This window comes from Crinia signifera, chromosome 9 (genome assembly GCF_055691185.1).
Source record: "Crinia signifera chromosome 9, ASM5569118v1, whole genome shotgun sequence".
Lineage (NCBI taxonomy): Eukaryota > Metazoa > Chordata > Amphibia > Anura > Myobatrachidae > Crinia > Crinia signifera.
In genome coordinates, this window is record NC_139225.1 from 56,021,721 (window position 1) to 56,035,705 (window position 13,985).

The 13,985-nt window shown below is 39.9% G+C and overlaps 26 non-coding genes and 3 pseudogenes across 26 annotated transcripts; all 29 read right to left on the reverse strand.

The window, feature by feature from the left end:
* Positions 1-102: 102 nt before the first annotated feature.
* On the reverse strand, positions 103-221 carry LOC146039475 (5S ribosomal RNA). The gene has a single exon (XR_014462977.1). It is a non-coding gene; the product is annotated as a 5S ribosomal RNA (ribosomal RNA).
* Positions 222-567: 346 nt separating this feature from the next.
* Positions 568-686, reverse strand: LOC146039096 (5S ribosomal RNA). The gene has a single exon (XR_014462632.1). It is a non-coding gene; the product is annotated as a 5S ribosomal RNA (ribosomal RNA).
* A 345-nt stretch (positions 687-1,031) lies between these two features.
* On the reverse strand, positions 1,032-1,150 carry LOC146038964 (5S ribosomal RNA). The gene has a single exon (XR_014462511.1). It is a non-coding gene; the product is annotated as a 5S ribosomal RNA (ribosomal RNA).
* Positions 1,151-1,496: 346 nt separating this feature from the next.
* On the reverse strand, positions 1,497-1,615 carry LOC146039110 (5S ribosomal RNA). The gene has a single exon (XR_014462644.1). It is a non-coding gene; the product is annotated as a 5S ribosomal RNA (ribosomal RNA).
* A 345-nt stretch (positions 1,616-1,960) lies between these two features.
* Positions 1,961-2,079, reverse strand: LOC146038965 (5S ribosomal RNA). The gene has a single exon (XR_014462512.1). It is a non-coding gene; the product is annotated as a 5S ribosomal RNA (ribosomal RNA).
* A 344-nt stretch (positions 2,080-2,423) lies between these two features.
* On the reverse strand, positions 2,424-2,542 carry LOC146039122 (5S ribosomal RNA). The gene has a single exon (XR_014462655.1). It is a non-coding gene; the product is annotated as a 5S ribosomal RNA (ribosomal RNA).
* Positions 2,543-2,887: 345 nt separating this feature from the next.
* On the reverse strand, positions 2,888-3,006 carry LOC146038966 (5S ribosomal RNA). Its single transcript, XR_014462513.1, has one exon. It is a non-coding gene; the product is annotated as a 5S ribosomal RNA (ribosomal RNA).
* Positions 3,007-3,981: 975 nt separating this feature from the next.
* On the reverse strand, positions 3,982-4,100 carry LOC146039114 (5S ribosomal RNA). The gene has a single exon (XR_014462648.1). It is a non-coding gene; the product is annotated as a 5S ribosomal RNA (ribosomal RNA).
* Positions 4,101-4,445: 345 nt separating this feature from the next.
* On the reverse strand, positions 4,446-4,564 carry LOC146039134 (5S ribosomal RNA). The gene has a single exon (XR_014462666.1). It is a non-coding gene; the product is annotated as a 5S ribosomal RNA (ribosomal RNA).
* Positions 4,565-4,908: 344 nt separating this feature from the next.
* LOC146037678 (5S ribosomal RNA) lies at positions 4,909-5,027 on the reverse strand. The gene has a single exon (XR_014461333.1). It is a non-coding gene; the product is annotated as a 5S ribosomal RNA (ribosomal RNA).
* Positions 5,028-5,368: 341 nt separating this feature from the next.
* LOC146038821 (5S ribosomal RNA) lies at positions 5,369-5,487 on the reverse strand. The gene has a single exon (XR_014462381.1). It is a non-coding gene; the product is annotated as a 5S ribosomal RNA (ribosomal RNA).
* A 345-nt stretch (positions 5,488-5,832) lies between these two features.
* Positions 5,833-5,951, reverse strand: LOC146039146 (5S ribosomal RNA). Its single transcript, XR_014462677.1, has one exon. It is a non-coding gene; the product is annotated as a 5S ribosomal RNA (ribosomal RNA).
* A 344-nt stretch (positions 5,952-6,295) lies between these two features.
* LOC146037679 (5S ribosomal RNA) lies at positions 6,296-6,414 on the reverse strand. Its single transcript, XR_014461334.1, has one exon. It is a non-coding gene; the product is annotated as a 5S ribosomal RNA (ribosomal RNA).
* Positions 6,415-6,759: 345 nt separating this feature from the next.
* On the reverse strand, positions 6,760-6,878 carry LOC146037867 (5S ribosomal RNA). Its single transcript, XR_014461507.1, has one exon. It is a non-coding gene; the product is annotated as a 5S ribosomal RNA (ribosomal RNA).
* Positions 6,879-7,223: 345 nt separating this feature from the next.
* LOC146037818 (5S ribosomal RNA) lies at positions 7,224-7,342 on the reverse strand. The gene has a single exon (XR_014461461.1). It is a non-coding gene; the product is annotated as a 5S ribosomal RNA (ribosomal RNA).
* Positions 7,343-7,687: 345 nt separating this feature from the next.
* LOC146039158 (5S ribosomal RNA) lies at positions 7,688-7,806 on the reverse strand. The gene has a single exon (XR_014462688.1). It is a non-coding gene; the product is annotated as a 5S ribosomal RNA (ribosomal RNA).
* A 344-nt stretch (positions 7,807-8,150) lies between these two features.
* Positions 8,151-8,269, reverse strand: LOC146037717 (5S ribosomal RNA). Its single transcript, XR_014461369.1, has one exon. It is a non-coding gene; the product is annotated as a 5S ribosomal RNA (ribosomal RNA).
* A 345-nt stretch (positions 8,270-8,614) lies between these two features.
* LOC146039171 (5S ribosomal RNA) lies at positions 8,615-8,733 on the reverse strand. Its single transcript, XR_014462699.1, has one exon. It is a non-coding gene; the product is annotated as a 5S ribosomal RNA (ribosomal RNA).
* Positions 8,734-9,077: 344 nt separating this feature from the next.
* Positions 9,078-9,196, reverse strand: LOC146037680 (5S ribosomal RNA). The gene has a single exon (XR_014461335.1). It is a non-coding gene; the product is annotated as a 5S ribosomal RNA (ribosomal RNA).
* Positions 9,197-9,541: 345 nt separating this feature from the next.
* On the reverse strand, positions 9,542-9,650 carry LOC146039787 (5S ribosomal RNA; annotated as a pseudogene).
* Positions 9,651-9,995: 345 nt separating this feature from the next.
* Positions 9,996-10,114, reverse strand: LOC146037819 (5S ribosomal RNA). The gene has a single exon (XR_014461462.1). It is a non-coding gene; the product is annotated as a 5S ribosomal RNA (ribosomal RNA).
* A 345-nt stretch (positions 10,115-10,459) lies between these two features.
* Positions 10,460-10,578, reverse strand: LOC146039183 (5S ribosomal RNA). The gene has a single exon (XR_014462711.1). It is a non-coding gene; the product is annotated as a 5S ribosomal RNA (ribosomal RNA).
* Positions 10,579-10,923: 345 nt separating this feature from the next.
* LOC146039653 (5S ribosomal RNA) lies at positions 10,924-11,042 on the reverse strand (annotated as a pseudogene).
* A 345-nt stretch (positions 11,043-11,387) lies between these two features.
* On the reverse strand, positions 11,388-11,506 carry LOC146039195 (5S ribosomal RNA). Its single transcript, XR_014462722.1, has one exon. It is a non-coding gene; the product is annotated as a 5S ribosomal RNA (ribosomal RNA).
* A 346-nt stretch (positions 11,507-11,852) lies between these two features.
* Positions 11,853-11,971, reverse strand: LOC146039207 (5S ribosomal RNA). Its single transcript, XR_014462733.1, has one exon. It is a non-coding gene; the product is annotated as a 5S ribosomal RNA (ribosomal RNA).
* A 346-nt stretch (positions 11,972-12,317) lies between these two features.
* LOC146039795 (5S ribosomal RNA) lies at positions 12,318-12,436 on the reverse strand (annotated as a pseudogene).
* A 345-nt stretch (positions 12,437-12,781) lies between these two features.
* Positions 12,782-12,900, reverse strand: LOC146039219 (5S ribosomal RNA). Its single transcript, XR_014462744.1, has one exon. It is a non-coding gene; the product is annotated as a 5S ribosomal RNA (ribosomal RNA).
* A 344-nt stretch (positions 12,901-13,244) lies between these two features.
* Positions 13,245-13,363, reverse strand: LOC146039232 (5S ribosomal RNA). Its single transcript, XR_014462756.1, has one exon. It is a non-coding gene; the product is annotated as a 5S ribosomal RNA (ribosomal RNA).
* A 346-nt stretch (positions 13,364-13,709) lies between these two features.
* LOC146039244 (5S ribosomal RNA) lies at positions 13,710-13,828 on the reverse strand. The gene has a single exon (XR_014462767.1). It is a non-coding gene; the product is annotated as a 5S ribosomal RNA (ribosomal RNA).
* Between the last annotated feature and the right edge of the window lie 157 nt (positions 13,829-13,985).

The window sequence follows — 13,985 nt, forward strand, 5'->3', positions numbered from 1 at the left end:
GTGTCTGTTTGACCTGTCCCAAATGTCTGTATTAGCAATAAAAATAAAAAGTTTCCAATTTAAAAAGCTAGAGAATAAAAACAATTTGCCAGTAATGGGAAAAACCTACAGCACCTGGTGTTCCCATGTCGTCTCCCACCCAAGTACTAACCAGGCCCAACACTGCTTAGCTTCCAAGATTAGACGAGATTGGGCGTATCCAATGTGGTATGGCTGTAGGTGAGATACAGGCACTTTTTTGCCCTCTTCTACTTCTATATCCAGGTAAGCTAATAAAAAAGTTTCCTAACTATATTGGCTTACTGAAAAAAATCATGTGTTGGTAATGTAAAAAGACCTACAGGACATGATATTAGCAGGTGGTCTCAAATTAAACTACTAAAGAGGCTCAACACTGTTAAGCTCCCAAAAGCAGTTGGAATTGGGCCTAAACAGTGTGGTAAGTTTTTAGATGATGGCTATTGTGTCTGTTTGACCTGTCCCAAATGTCTGTATTGGCAATAAAAAATAAAAAGTTTCCAATTTAAATAGCAAGAGAATAAAAACAATTTGCCATTAATGGGAAAAAACCTACAGCACCTGGTGTTCCCATGTGGTCTCCCACCCAAGTACTAACCAGGCCCAACACTGCTTAGCTTCCAAGATCAGACGAGATTGGGCGTATCCAATGTGGTATGGCTGTAGGTGAGATACATGCACTTTTTTGCCCTCTTCTACTTCTATAACCAGGTAAGCTAATAAAAAAGTTTCCTAACTATATTGGCTTACTGAAAAAAATCATGTGTTGGTAATGTAAAAAGACCTACAGGACATGATATTAGCAGGTGGTCTCAAATTAAACTACTAAAGAGGCTCAACACTGTTTAGCTGCCAAAAGCAGTTGGAATTGGGCCTAAGCAGTGTGGTAAGTTTTTAGGTGATGGCTATTGTGTCTGTTTGACCTCTTCCAAATGTCTGTACTGTCAATAAAGAGAAAAAAGTTTCCAATTTAAAAAGCTAGAGAATAAAAACAATTTGCCAGTAATGGGAAAAACCTACAGCACCTGGTGTTCCCATGTGGTCTCCCACCCAAGTACTAACCAGCCCCAACACTGCTTAGCTTCCAAGATCAGACGAGATTGGGCGTATCCAATGTGGTATGGCTGTAGGTGAAACACAGGCACCTTTTTGCCCTCTTCTACTTCTATAACCAGGTAAGCTAATAAAAAAGTTTCCTAACTATATTGGCTTACTGAAAAAAATCATGTGTTGGTAATGTAAAAAGACCTACAGGACATGATATTAGCAGGTGGTCTCAAATTAAACTACTAAAGAGGCTCAACACTGTTAAGCTCCCAAAAGCAGTTGGAATTGGGCCTAAACAGTGTGGTAAGTTTTTAGATGATGGCTATTGTGTCTGTTTGACCTGTCCCAAATGTCTGTATTGGCAATAAAAAATAAAAAGTTTCCAATTTAAATAGCAAGAGAATAAAAACAATTTGCCATTAATGGGAAAAAACCTACAGCACCTGGTGTTCCCATGTGGTCTCCCACCCAAGTACTAACCAGGCCCAACACTGCTTAGCTTCCAAGATCAGACGAGATTGGGCGTATCCAATGTGGTATGGCTGTAGGTGAGATACATGCACTTTTTTGCCCTCTTCTACTTCTATAACCAGGTAAGCTAATAAAAAAGTTTCCTAACTATATTGGCTTACTGAAAAAAATCATGTGTTGGTAATGTAAAAAGACCTACAGGACATGATATTAGCAGGTGGTCTCAAATTAAACTACTAAAGAGGCTCAACACTGTTTAGCTGCCAAAAGCAGTTGGAATTGGGCCTAAGCAGTGTGGTAAGTTTTTAGGTGATGGCTATTGTGTCTGTTTGACCTCTTCCAAATGTCTGTACTGTCAATAAAGAGAAAAAAGTTTCCAATTTAAAAAGCTAGAGAATAAAAACAATTTGCCAGTAATGGGAAAAACCTACAGCACCTGGTGTTCCCATGTGGTCTCCCACCCAAGTACTAACCAGCCCCAACACTGCTTAGCTTCCAAGATCAGACGAGATTGGGCGTATCCAATGTGGTATGGCTGTAGGTGAAACACAGGCACCTTTTTGCCCTCTTCTACTTCTATAACCAGGTAAGCTAATAAAAAAGTTTCCTAACTATATTGGCTTACTGAAAAAAATCATGTGTTGGTAATGTAAAAAGACCTACAGGACATGATATTAGCAGGTGGTCTCAAATTAAACTACTAAAGAGGCTCAACACTGTTTAGCTCCCAAAAGCAGTTGGAATTGGGCCTAAACAGTGTAGTAAGTTTTTAGGTGATGGCTATTGTGTCTGTTTGACCTGTCCCAAATGTCTGTATTAGCAATAAAAATAAAAAGTTTCCAATTTAAAAAGCTAGAGAATAAAAACAATTTGCCAGTAATGGGAAAAACCTACAGCACCTGGTGTTCCCATGTGGTCTCCCACCCAAGTACTAACCAGGCCCAACACTGCTTAGCTTCCAAGATCAGACGAGATTGGGCGTATCCAATGTGGTATGGCTGTAGGTGAGATACAGGCACTTTTTTGCCCTCTTCTACTTCTATAACCAGGTAAGCTAATCAAAAAGTTTCCTAACTATATTGGCTTACTGAAAAAAATCATGTGTTGGTAATGTAAAAAGACCTACAGGACATGATATTAGCAGGTGGTCTCAAATTAAACTACTAAAGAGGCTCAACACTGTTTAGCTGCCAAAAGCAGTTGGAATTGGGCCTAAGCAGTGTGGTAAGTTTTTAGGTGATGGCTATTGTGTCTGTTTGACCTCTTCCAAATGTCTGTACTGTCAATAAAGAGAAAAAAGTTTCCAATTTAAAAAGCTAGAGAATAAAAACAATTTGCCAGTAATGGGAAAAACCTACAGCACCTGGTGTTCCCATGTGGTCTCCCACCCAAGTACTAACCAGCCCCAACACTGCTTAGCTTCCAAGATCAGACGAGATTGGGCGTATCCAATGTGGTATGGCTGTAGGTGAAATACAGGCACCTTTTTGCCCTCTTCTACTTCTATAACCAGGTAAGCTAATAAAAAAGTTTCCTAACTATATTGGCTTACTGAAAAAAATCATGTGTTGGTAATGTAAAAAGACCTACAGGACATGATATTAGCAGGTGGTCTCAAATTAAACTACTAAAGAGGCTCAACACTGTTTAGCTCCCAAAAGCAGTTGGAATTGGGCCTAAACACCGCTCCTTACCTCTCTTCACTGATCTCTATCCACACTCCCTCCCGTCCTCTTCGCTCCATCACTGACCGCCGACTGACCTCTCACCTAATCACCTCCTCCCACTCCCGTGTCCAAGACTTCTCTCGCGCTGCCCCCCTGCACTGAAACAACCTCCCGCCACCCATCAGGCTTTCTGATTCCCTTACCTCCTTCAAGCGCTCCCTCAAAACCCACTTTTTTCGACTAGCCTATCCCTCCTCCTAACCTCTTTTGATCCTCTTATCCTGCCTCCGTTCCCCTCCGTTCCTACTTATCCTATTGTTTTTCGTTCGTCCACCCACCTATTTTTAGTATGTTAACTCTTATGAGCAGGGCCCTCCTTCCTCACGTACTCACCCTACCTCTTTACCTCACCTGTGCTCCTGTCCTGTTCTTCCCTTCCTCTACTTCATCTTTAGTCTCCTTGACAATTTTGACACCTACTTCTGAACTGATGCTGATTTTAGTTCTACCAGCTATACCCCCATTTATACTGTATTTTTCAACACACCCTGTACGTTACCTCGTCATTTTTTTTTGTTTGCTATGTACGGCGCTGCGGACACTTTGCGGCGCCATATAAATAAACGTACTACTACTACTACTAAACAGTGTGGTAAGTTTTTAGGTGATGGCTATTGTGTCTGTTTGACCTGTCCCAAATGTCTGTATTAGCAATAAAAATAAAAAGTTTCCAATTTAAAAAGCTAGAGAATAAAAACAATTTGCCAGTAATGGGAAAAACCTACAGCACCTAGTGTTCCCATGTGGTCTCCCACCCAAGTAATAACCAGGCCCAACACTGCTTAGCTTCCAAGATCAGATGAGATCGGGCGTATCCAATGTGGTATGGCTGTAGGTGAGATACAGGCACTTTTTTGCCCTCTTCTACTTCTATAACCAGGTAAGCTAATCAAAAAGTTTCCTAACTATATTGGCTTACTGAAAAAAATCATGTGTTGGTAATGTAAAAAGACCTACAGGACATGATATTAGCAGGTGGTCTCAAACTAAACTACTAAAGAGGCTCAACACTGTTTAGCTCCCAAAAGCAGTTGGAATTGGGCCTAAACAGTGTGGTACGTTTTTAGGTGATGGCTATTGTGTCTGTTTGACCTGTCCCAAATGTCTGTATTGGCAATAAAAATAAAAAGTTTCCAATTTAAATAGCAAGAGAATAAAAACAATTTGCCATTAATGTGAAAAAACCTACAGCACCTGGTGTTCCCATGTGGTCTCCCACCCAAGTACTAACCAGGCCCAACACTGCTTAGCTTCCAAGATCAGACGAGATTGGGCGTATCCAATGTGGTATGGCTGTAGGTGAGATACCGGCACTATTTTGCCCTCTTCTACTTCTATAACCAGGTAAGCTAATAAAAAAGTTTCCTAACTGTATTGCCTTACTGAAAAAATCATGTGTTGGTAATGTAAAAAGACCTACAGGACATGATATTAGCAGGTGGTCTCAAATTAAACTACTAAAGAGGCTCAACACTGTTTAGCTGCCAAAAGCAGTTGGAATTGGGCCTAAACAGTGTGGTAAGTTTTTAGGTGATGGCTATTGTGTCTGTTTGACCTCTTCCAAATGTCTGTACTGTCAATAAAGAGAAAAAAGTTTCCAATTTAAAAAGCTAGAGAATAAAAACAATTTGCCAGTAATGGGAAAAACCTACAGCACCTGGTGTTCCCATGTGGTCTCCCACCCAAGTACTAACCAGGCCCAACACTGCTTAGCTTCCAAGATCAGACGAGATTGGGCGTATCCAATGTGGTATGACTGTAGGTGAGATACAGGCACTACTTCATCTTTAGTCTCCTTGACAATTTTGACACCTACTTCTGAACTGATGCTGATTTTAGTTCTACCAGCTATACCCCCATTTATACTGTATTTTTCAACACACCCTGTACGTTACCTCGTCATTTTTTTTTGTTTGCTATGTACGGCGCTGCGGACACTTTGCGGCGCCATATAAATAAACGTACTACTACTACTACTAAACAGTGTGGTAAGTTTTTAGGTGAGGTCTGTTTGACCTGTCCCAAATGTCTGTATTAGCAATAAAAATAAAAAGTTTCCAATTTAAAAAGCTAGAGAATAAAAACAATTTGCCAGTAATGGGAAAAACCTACAGCACCTGGTGTTCCCATGTGGTCTCCCACCCAAGTAATAACCAGGCCCAACACTGCTTAGCTTCCAAGATCAGACGAGATCGGGCGTATCCAATGTGGTATGGCTGTAGGTGAGATACAGGCACTTTTTTGCCCTCTTCTACTTCTATAACCAGGTAAGCTAATCAAAAAGTTTCCTAACTATATTGGCTTACTGAAAAAAATCATGTGTTGGTAATGTAAAAAGACCTACAGGACATGATATTAGCAGGTGGTCTCAAACTAAACTACTAAAGAGGCTCAACACTGTTTAGCTCCCAAAAGCAGTTGGAATTGGGCCTAAACAGTGTGGTACGTTTTTAGGTGATGGCTATTGTGTCTGTTTGACCTGTCCCAAATGTCTGTATTGGCAATAAAAATAAAAAGTTTCCAATTTAAATAGCAAGAGAATAAAAACAATTTGCCATTAATGTGAAAAAACCTACAGCACCTGGTGTTCCCATGTGGTCTCCCACCCAAGTACTAACCAGGCCCAACACTGCTTAGCTTCCAAGATCAGACGAGATTGGGCGTATCCAATGTGGTATGGCTGTAGGTGAGATACCGGCACTATTTTGCCCTCTTCTACTTCTATAACCAGGTAAGCTAATAAAAAAGTTTCCTAACTGTATTGCCTTACTGAAAAAATCATGTGTTGGTAATGTAAAAAGACCTACAGGACATGATATTAGCAGGTGGTCTCAAATTAAACTACTAAAGAGGCTCAACACTGTTTAGCTGCCAAAAGCAGTTGGAATTGGGCCTAAACAGTGTGGTAAGTTTTTAGGTGATGGCTATTGTGTCTGTTTGACCTCTTCCAAATGTCTGTACTGTCAATAAAGAGAAAAAAGTTTCCAATTTAAAAAGCTAGAGAATAAAAACAATTTGCCAGTAATGGGAAAAACCTACAGCACCTGGTGTTCCCATGTGGTCTCCCACCCAAGTACTAACCAGGCCCAACACTGCTTAGCTTCCAAGATCAGACGAGATTGGGCGTATCCAATGTGGTATGACTGTAGGTGAGATACAGGCACTTTTTTGCCCTCTTCTACTTCTATAACCAGGTAAGCTAATAAAAAAGTTTCCTAACTATATTGGCTTACTGAAAAAAATCATGTGTTGGTAATGTAAAAAGACCTACAGGACATGATATTAGCAGGTGGTCTCAAACTATACTACTAAAGAGGCTCAACACTGTTTAGCTCCCAAAAGCAGTTGGAATTGGGCCTAAACAGTGTGGTAAGTTTTTAGGTGATGGCTATTGTGTCTGTTTGACCTGTCCCAAATGTCTGTATTGGCAATAAAAATAAAAAGTTTCCAATTTAAATAGCAAGAGAATAAAAACAATTTGCCATTAATGGGAAAAAACCTACAGCACCTGGTGTTCCCATGTGGTCTCCCACCCAAGTACTAACCAGGCCCAACAATGCTTAGCTTCCAAGATCAGACGAGATTGGGCGTATCCAATGTGGTATGACTGTAGGTGAGATACAGGCACTTTTTTGCCCTCTTCTACTTCTATAACCAGGTAAGCTAATAAAAAAGTTTCCTAACTATATTGGCTTACTGAAAAAAATCATGTGTTGGTAATGTAAAAAGACCTACAGGACATGATATTAGCAGGTGGTCTCAAACTAAACTACTAAAGAGGCTCAACACTGTTTAGCTGCCAAAAGCAGTTGGAATTGGGCCTAAACAGTGTGGTAAGTTTTTAGGTGATGGCTATTGTGTCTGTTTGACCTCTTCCAAATGTCTGTACTGTCAATAAAGAGAAAAAAGTTTCCAATTTAAAAAGCTAGAGAATAAAAACAATTTGCCAGTAATGGGAAAAACCTACAGCACCTGGTGTTCCCATGTGGTCTCCCACCCAAATACTAACCAGGCCCAACATTGCTTAGCTTCCAAGATCAGACGAGATTGGGCGTATCCAATGTGGTATGGCTGTAGGTGAGATAAAGGCACTTTTTTGCCCTCTTCTACTTCTATAACCAGGTAAGCTAATAAAAAAGTTTCCTAACTATATTGGCTTACTGAAAAAAATCATGTGTTGGTAATGTAAAAAGACCTACAGGACATGATATTAGCAGGTGGTCTCAAATTAAACTACTAAAGAGGCTCAACACTGTTTAGCTCCCAAAAGCAGTTTGAATTGGGCCTAAGCAGTGTGGTAAGTTTTTAGGTGATGGCTATTGTGTCTGTTTGACCTCTTCCAAATGTCTGTACTGTCAATAAAGAGAAAAAAGTTTAAAATTTAAAATGCTAGAGAATAAAAACAATTTGCCAGTAATGGGAAAAACCTACAGCACCTGGTGTTCCCATGTGGTCTCCCACCCAAGTACTAACCAGGCCCAACACTGCTTAGCTTCCAAGATCAGACGAGATTGGGCGTATCCAATGTGGTATGGCTGTAGGTGAAATACAGGCACCTTTTTGCCCTCTTCTACTTCTATAACCAGGTAAGCTAATAAAAAAGTTTCCTAACTATATTGGCTTACTGAAAAAAATCATGTGTTGGTAATGTAAAAAGACCTACAGGACATGATATTAGCAGGTGGTCTCAAATTAAACTACTAAAGAGGCTCAACACTGTTTAGCTCCCAAAAGCAGTTGGAATTGGGCCTAAACAGTGTGGTAAGTTTTTAGGTGATGGCTATTGTGTCTGTTTGACCTGTCCCAAATGTCTGTATTAGCAATAAAAATAAAAAGTTTCCAATTTAAAAAGCTAGAGAATAAAAACAATTTGCCAGTAATGGGAAAAACCTACAGCACCTGGTGTTCCCATGTGGTCTCCCACCCAAGTACTAACCAGGCCCAACACTGCTTAGCTTCCAAGATCAGACGAGATCGGGCGTATCCAATGTGGTATGGCTGTAGGTGAGATACAGGCACTTTTTTGCCCTCTTCTACTTCTATAACCAGGTAAGCTAATCAAAAAGTTTCCTAACTATATTGGCTTACTGAAAAAAATCATGTGTTGGTAATGTAAAAAGACCTACAGGACATGATATTAGCAGGTGGTCTCAAACTAAACTACTAAAGAGGCTCAACACTGTTTAGCTCCCAAAAGCAGTTGGAATTGGGCCTAAACAGTGTGGTACGTTTTTAGGTGATGGCTATTGTGTCTGTTTGACCTGTCCCAAATGTCTGTATTGGCAATAAAAATAAAAAGTTTCCAATTTAAATAGCAAGAGAATAAAAACAATTTGCCATTAATGTGAAAAAACCTACAGCACCTGGTGTTCCCATGTGGTCTCCCACCCAAGTACTAACCAGGCCCAACACTGCTTAGCTTCCAAGATCAGACGAGATTGGGCGTATCCAATGTGGTATGGCTGTAGGTGAGATACCGGCACTATTTTGCCCTCTTCTACTTCTATAACCAGGTAAGCTAATAAAAAAGTTTCCTAACTGTATTGCCTTACTGAAAAAATCATGTGTTGGTAATGTAAAAAGACCTACAGGACATGATATTAGCAGGTGGTCTCAAATTAAACTACTAAAGAGGCTCAACACTGTTTAGCTGCCAAAAGCAGTTGGAATTGGGCCTAAACAGTGTGGTAAGTTTTTAGGTGATGGCTATTGTGTCTGTTTGACCTCTTCCAAATGTCTGTACTGTCAATAAAGAGAAAAAAGTTTCCAATTTAAAAAGCTAGAGAATAAAAACAATTTGCCAGTAATGGGAAAAACCTACAGCACCTGGTGTTCCCATGTGGTCTCCCACCCAAGTACTAACCAGGCCCAACACTGCTTAGCTTCCAAGATCAGACGAGATTGGGCGTATCCAATGTGGTATGACTGTAGGTGAGATACAGGCACTTTTTTGCCCTCTTCTACTTCTATAACCAGGTAAGCTAATAAAAAAGTTTCCTAACTATATTGGCTTACTGAAAAAAATCATGTGTTGGTAATGTAAAAAGACCTACAGGACATGATATTAGCAGGTGGTCTCAAACTATACTACTAAAGAGGCTCAACACTGTTTAGCTCCCAAAAGCAGTTGGAATTGGGCCTAAACAGTGTGGTAAGTTTTTAGGTGATGGCTATTGTGTCTGTTTGACCTGTCCCAAATGTCTGTATTGGCAATAAAAATAAAAAGTTTCCAATTTAAATAGCAAGAGAATAAAAACAATTTGCCATTAATGGGAAAAAACCTACAGCACCTGGTGTTCCCATGTGGTCTCCCACCCAAGTACTAACCAGGCCCAACACTGCTTAGCTTCCAAGATCAGGCGTATCCAATGTGGTATGACTGTAGGTGAGATACAGGCACTTTTTTGCCCTCTTCTACTTCTATAACCAGGTAAGCTAATAAAAAAGTTTCCTAACTATATTGGCTTACTGAAAAAAATCATGTGTTGGTAATGTAAAAAGACCTACAGGACATGATATTAGCAGGTGGTCTCAAACTAAACTACTAAAGAGGCTCAACACTGTTTAGCTGCCAAAAGCAGTTGGAATTGGGCCTAAACAGTGTGGTAAGTTTTTAGGTGATGGCTATTGTGTCTGTTTGACCTCTTCCAAATGTCTGTACTGTCAATAAAGAGAAAAAAGTTTCCAATTTAAAAAGCTAGAGAATAAAAACAATTTGCCAGTAATGGGAAAAACCTACAGCACCTGGTGTTCCCATGTGGTCTCCCACCCAAATACTAACCAGGCCCAACATTGCTTAGCTTCCAAGATCAGACGAGATTGGGCGTATCCAATGTGGTATGGCTGTAGGTGAGATAAAGGCACTTTTTTGCCCTCTTCTACTTCTATAACCAGGTAAGCTAATAAAAAAGTTTCCTAACTATATTGGCTTACTGAAAAAAATCATGTGTTGGTAATGTAAAAAGACCTACAGGACATGATATTAGCAGGTGGTCTCAAATTAAACTACTAAAGAGGCTCAACACTGTTTAGCTCCCAAAAGCAGTTTGAATTGGGCCTAAGCAGTGTGGTAAGTTTTTAGGTGATGGCTATTGTGTCTGTTTGACCTCTTCCAAATGTCTGTACTGTCAATAAAGAGAAAAAAGTTTAAAATTTAAAATGCTAAAGAATAAAAACAATTTGCCAGTAATGGGAAAAACCTACAGCACCTGGTGTTCCCATGTGGTCTCCCACCCAAGTACTAACCAGGCCCAACACTGCTTAGCTTCCAAGATCAGACGAGATTGGGCGTATCCAATGTGGTATGGCTGTAGGTGAGATACAGGCACTTTTTTGCCCTCTTCTACTTCTATAACCAGGTAAGCTAATAAAAAAGTTTCCTAACTGTATTGCCTTACTGAAAAAAATCATGTGTTGGTAATGTAAAAAGACCTACAGGACATGATATTAGCAGGTGGTCTCAAATTAAACTACTAAAGAGGCTCAACACTGTTTAGCTGCCAAAAGCAGTTGGAATTGGGCCTAAACCGTGTGGTAAGTTTTTAGGTGATGGCTATTGTGTCTGTTTGACCTCTTCCAAATGTCTGTACTGTCAATAAAGAGAAAAAAGTTTCCAATTTAAAAAGCTAGAGAATAAAAACAATTTGCCAGTAATGGGAAAAACCTACAGCACCTGGTGTTCCCATGTGGTCTCCCACCCAAGTACTAACCAGCCCCAACACTGCTTAGCTTCCAAGATCAGACGAGATTGGGCGTATCCAAAGTGGTATGGCTTTAGGTGAGATACAGGCACTTTTTTGCCCTTTTCTACTTCTATAACCAGGTAAGCTAATAAAAAAGTTTCCTAACTATATTGGCTTACTGAAAAAAATCATGTGTTGGTAATGTAAAAAGACCTACAGGACATGATATTAGCAGGTGGTCTCAAACTAAACTACTAAAGAGGCTCAACACTGTTTAGCTCCCAAAAGCAGTTGAAATTGGGCCTAAACAGTGTGGTAAGTTTTTAGGTGATGGCTATTGTGTCTGTTTGACCTGTCCCAAATGTCTGTATTGGCAATAAAAATAAAAAGTTTCCAATTTAAATAGCAAGAGAATAAAAACAATTTGCCATTAATGGGAAAAAACCTACAGCACCTGGTGTTCCCATGTGGTCTCCCACCCAAGTACTAACCAGGCCCAACACTGCTTAGCTTCCAAGATCAGACGAGATTGGGCGTATCCAATGTGGTATGGCTGTAGGTGAGATACAGGCACTTCTTTGCCCTCTTCTACTTCTATAACCAGGTAAGCTAATAAAAAAGTTTCCTAACTATATTGGCTTACTGAAAAAAATCATGTGTTGGTAATGTAAAAAGACCTACAGGACATGATATTAGCAGGTGGTCTCAAATTAAACTACTAAAGAGGCTCAACACTGTTTAGCTCCCAAAAGCAGTTGGAATTGGGCCTAAACAGTGTGGTAAGTTTTTAGGTGATGGCTATTGTGTCTGTTTGACCTGTCCCAAATGTCTGTATTGGCAATAAAAAATATAAAGTTTCCAATTTAAATAGCAAGAGAACAAAAACAATTTGCCATTAATGGGAAAAAACCTACAGCACCTGGTGTTCCCATGTGGTCTCCCACCCAAGTACTAACCAGGCCCAACACTGCTTAGCTTCCAAGATCAGACGAGATTGGGCGTATCCAATGTGGTATGGCTGTAGGTGAGATACCGGCACTTTTTTGCCCTCTTCTACTTCTATAACCAGGTAAGCTAATAAAAAAGTTTCCTAACTGTATTGCCTTACTGAAAAAAAATCATGTGTTGGTAATGTAAAAAGACCTACAGGACATGATATTAGCAGGTGGTCTCAAATTAAACTACTAAAGAGGCTCAACACTGTTTAGCTGCCAAAAGCAGTTGGAATTGGGCCTAAACAGTGTGGTAAGTTTTTAGGTGATGGCTATTGTGTCTGTTTGACCTCTTCCAAATGTCTGTACTGTCAATAAAGAGAAAAACGTTTCCAATTTAAAAAGCTAGAGAATAAAAACAATTTGCCAGTAATGGGAAAAACCTACAGCACCTGGTGTTCCCATGTGGTCTCCCACCCAAGTACTAACCAGCCCCAACACTGCTTAGCGTCCAAGATCAGACAAGATTGGGCGTATCCAAAGTGGTATGGCTTTAGGTGAGATACAGGCACTTTTTTGCCCTTTTCTACTTCTATAACCAGGTAAGCTAATAAAAAAGTTTCCTAACTATATTGGCTTACTGAAAAAAATCATGTGTTGGTAATGTAAAAAGACCTACAGGACATGATATTAGCAGGTGGTCTCAAACTAAACTACTAAAGAGGCTCAACACTGTTTAGCTCCCAAAAGCAGTTGGAATTGGGCCTAAACAGTGTGGTAAGTTTTTAGGTGATGGCTATTGTGTCTGTTTGACCTGTCCCAAATGTCTGTATTGGCAATAAAAATAAAAAGTTTCCAATTTAAATAGCAAGAGAATAAAAACAATTTGCCATTAATGGGAAAAAACCTACAGCACCTGGTGTTCCCATGTGGTCTCCCACCCAAGTACTAACCAGGCCCAACACTGCTTAGCTTCCAAGATCAGACGAGATTGGGCGTATCCAATGTGGTATGGCTGTAGGTAAGAACAGGCACTTTTTTGCCCTCTTCTACTTCTATAACCAGGTAAGCTAATAAAAAAGTTTCCTAACTGTATTGCCTTACTGAAAAAAATCATGTGTTGGTAATGTAAAAAGACCTACAGGACATGATATTAGCAGGTGGTCTCAAATTAAACTACTTAAGAGGCTCAACACTGTTTAGCTGCCAAAAGCAGTTGGAATTGGGCCTAAACAGTGTGGTAAGTTTTTAGGTGATGGCTATTGTGTCTGTTTGACCTCTTCCAAATGTCTGTACTGTCAATAAAGAGAAAAAAGTTTCCAATTTAAAAAGCTAGAGAATAAAAACAATTTGCCAGTAATGGGAAAAACCTACAGCACCTGGTGTTCCCATGTGGTCTCCCACCCAAGTACTAACCAGGCCCAACACTGCTTAGCTTCCAAGATCAGACGAGATTGGGCGTATCCAATGTGGTATGGCTGTAGGTGAGATACAGGCACTTTTTTGCCCTCTTCTACTTCTATAACCAGGTAAGCTAATAAAAAAGTTTCCTAACTATATTGGCTTACTGAAAAAAATCATGTGTTGGTAATGTAAAAAGACCTACAGGACATGATATTAGCAGGTGGTCTCAAATTAAACTACTAAAGAGGCTCAACACTGTTTAGCTCCCAAAAGCAGTTGGAATTGGGCCTAAACAGTGTGGTAAGTTTTTAGGTGATGGCTATTGTGTCTGTTTGACCTGTCCCAAATGTCTGTATTGGCAATAAAAAATATAAAGTTTCCAATTTAAATAGCAAGAGAACAAAAACAATTTGCCATTAATGGGAAAAAACCTACAGCACCTGGTGTTCCCATGTGGTCTCCCACCCAAGTACTAACCAGGCCCAACACTGCTTAGCTTCCAAGATCAGACGAGATTGGGCGTATCCAATGTGGTATGGCTGTAGGTGAGATACCGGCACTTTTTTGCCCTCTTCTACTTCTATAACCAGGTAAGCTAATAAAAAAGTTTCCTAACTGTATTGCCTTACTGAAAAAAATCATGTGTTACAGGACATGATATTAGCAGGTGGTCTCAAATTAAACTACTAAAGAGGCTCAACACT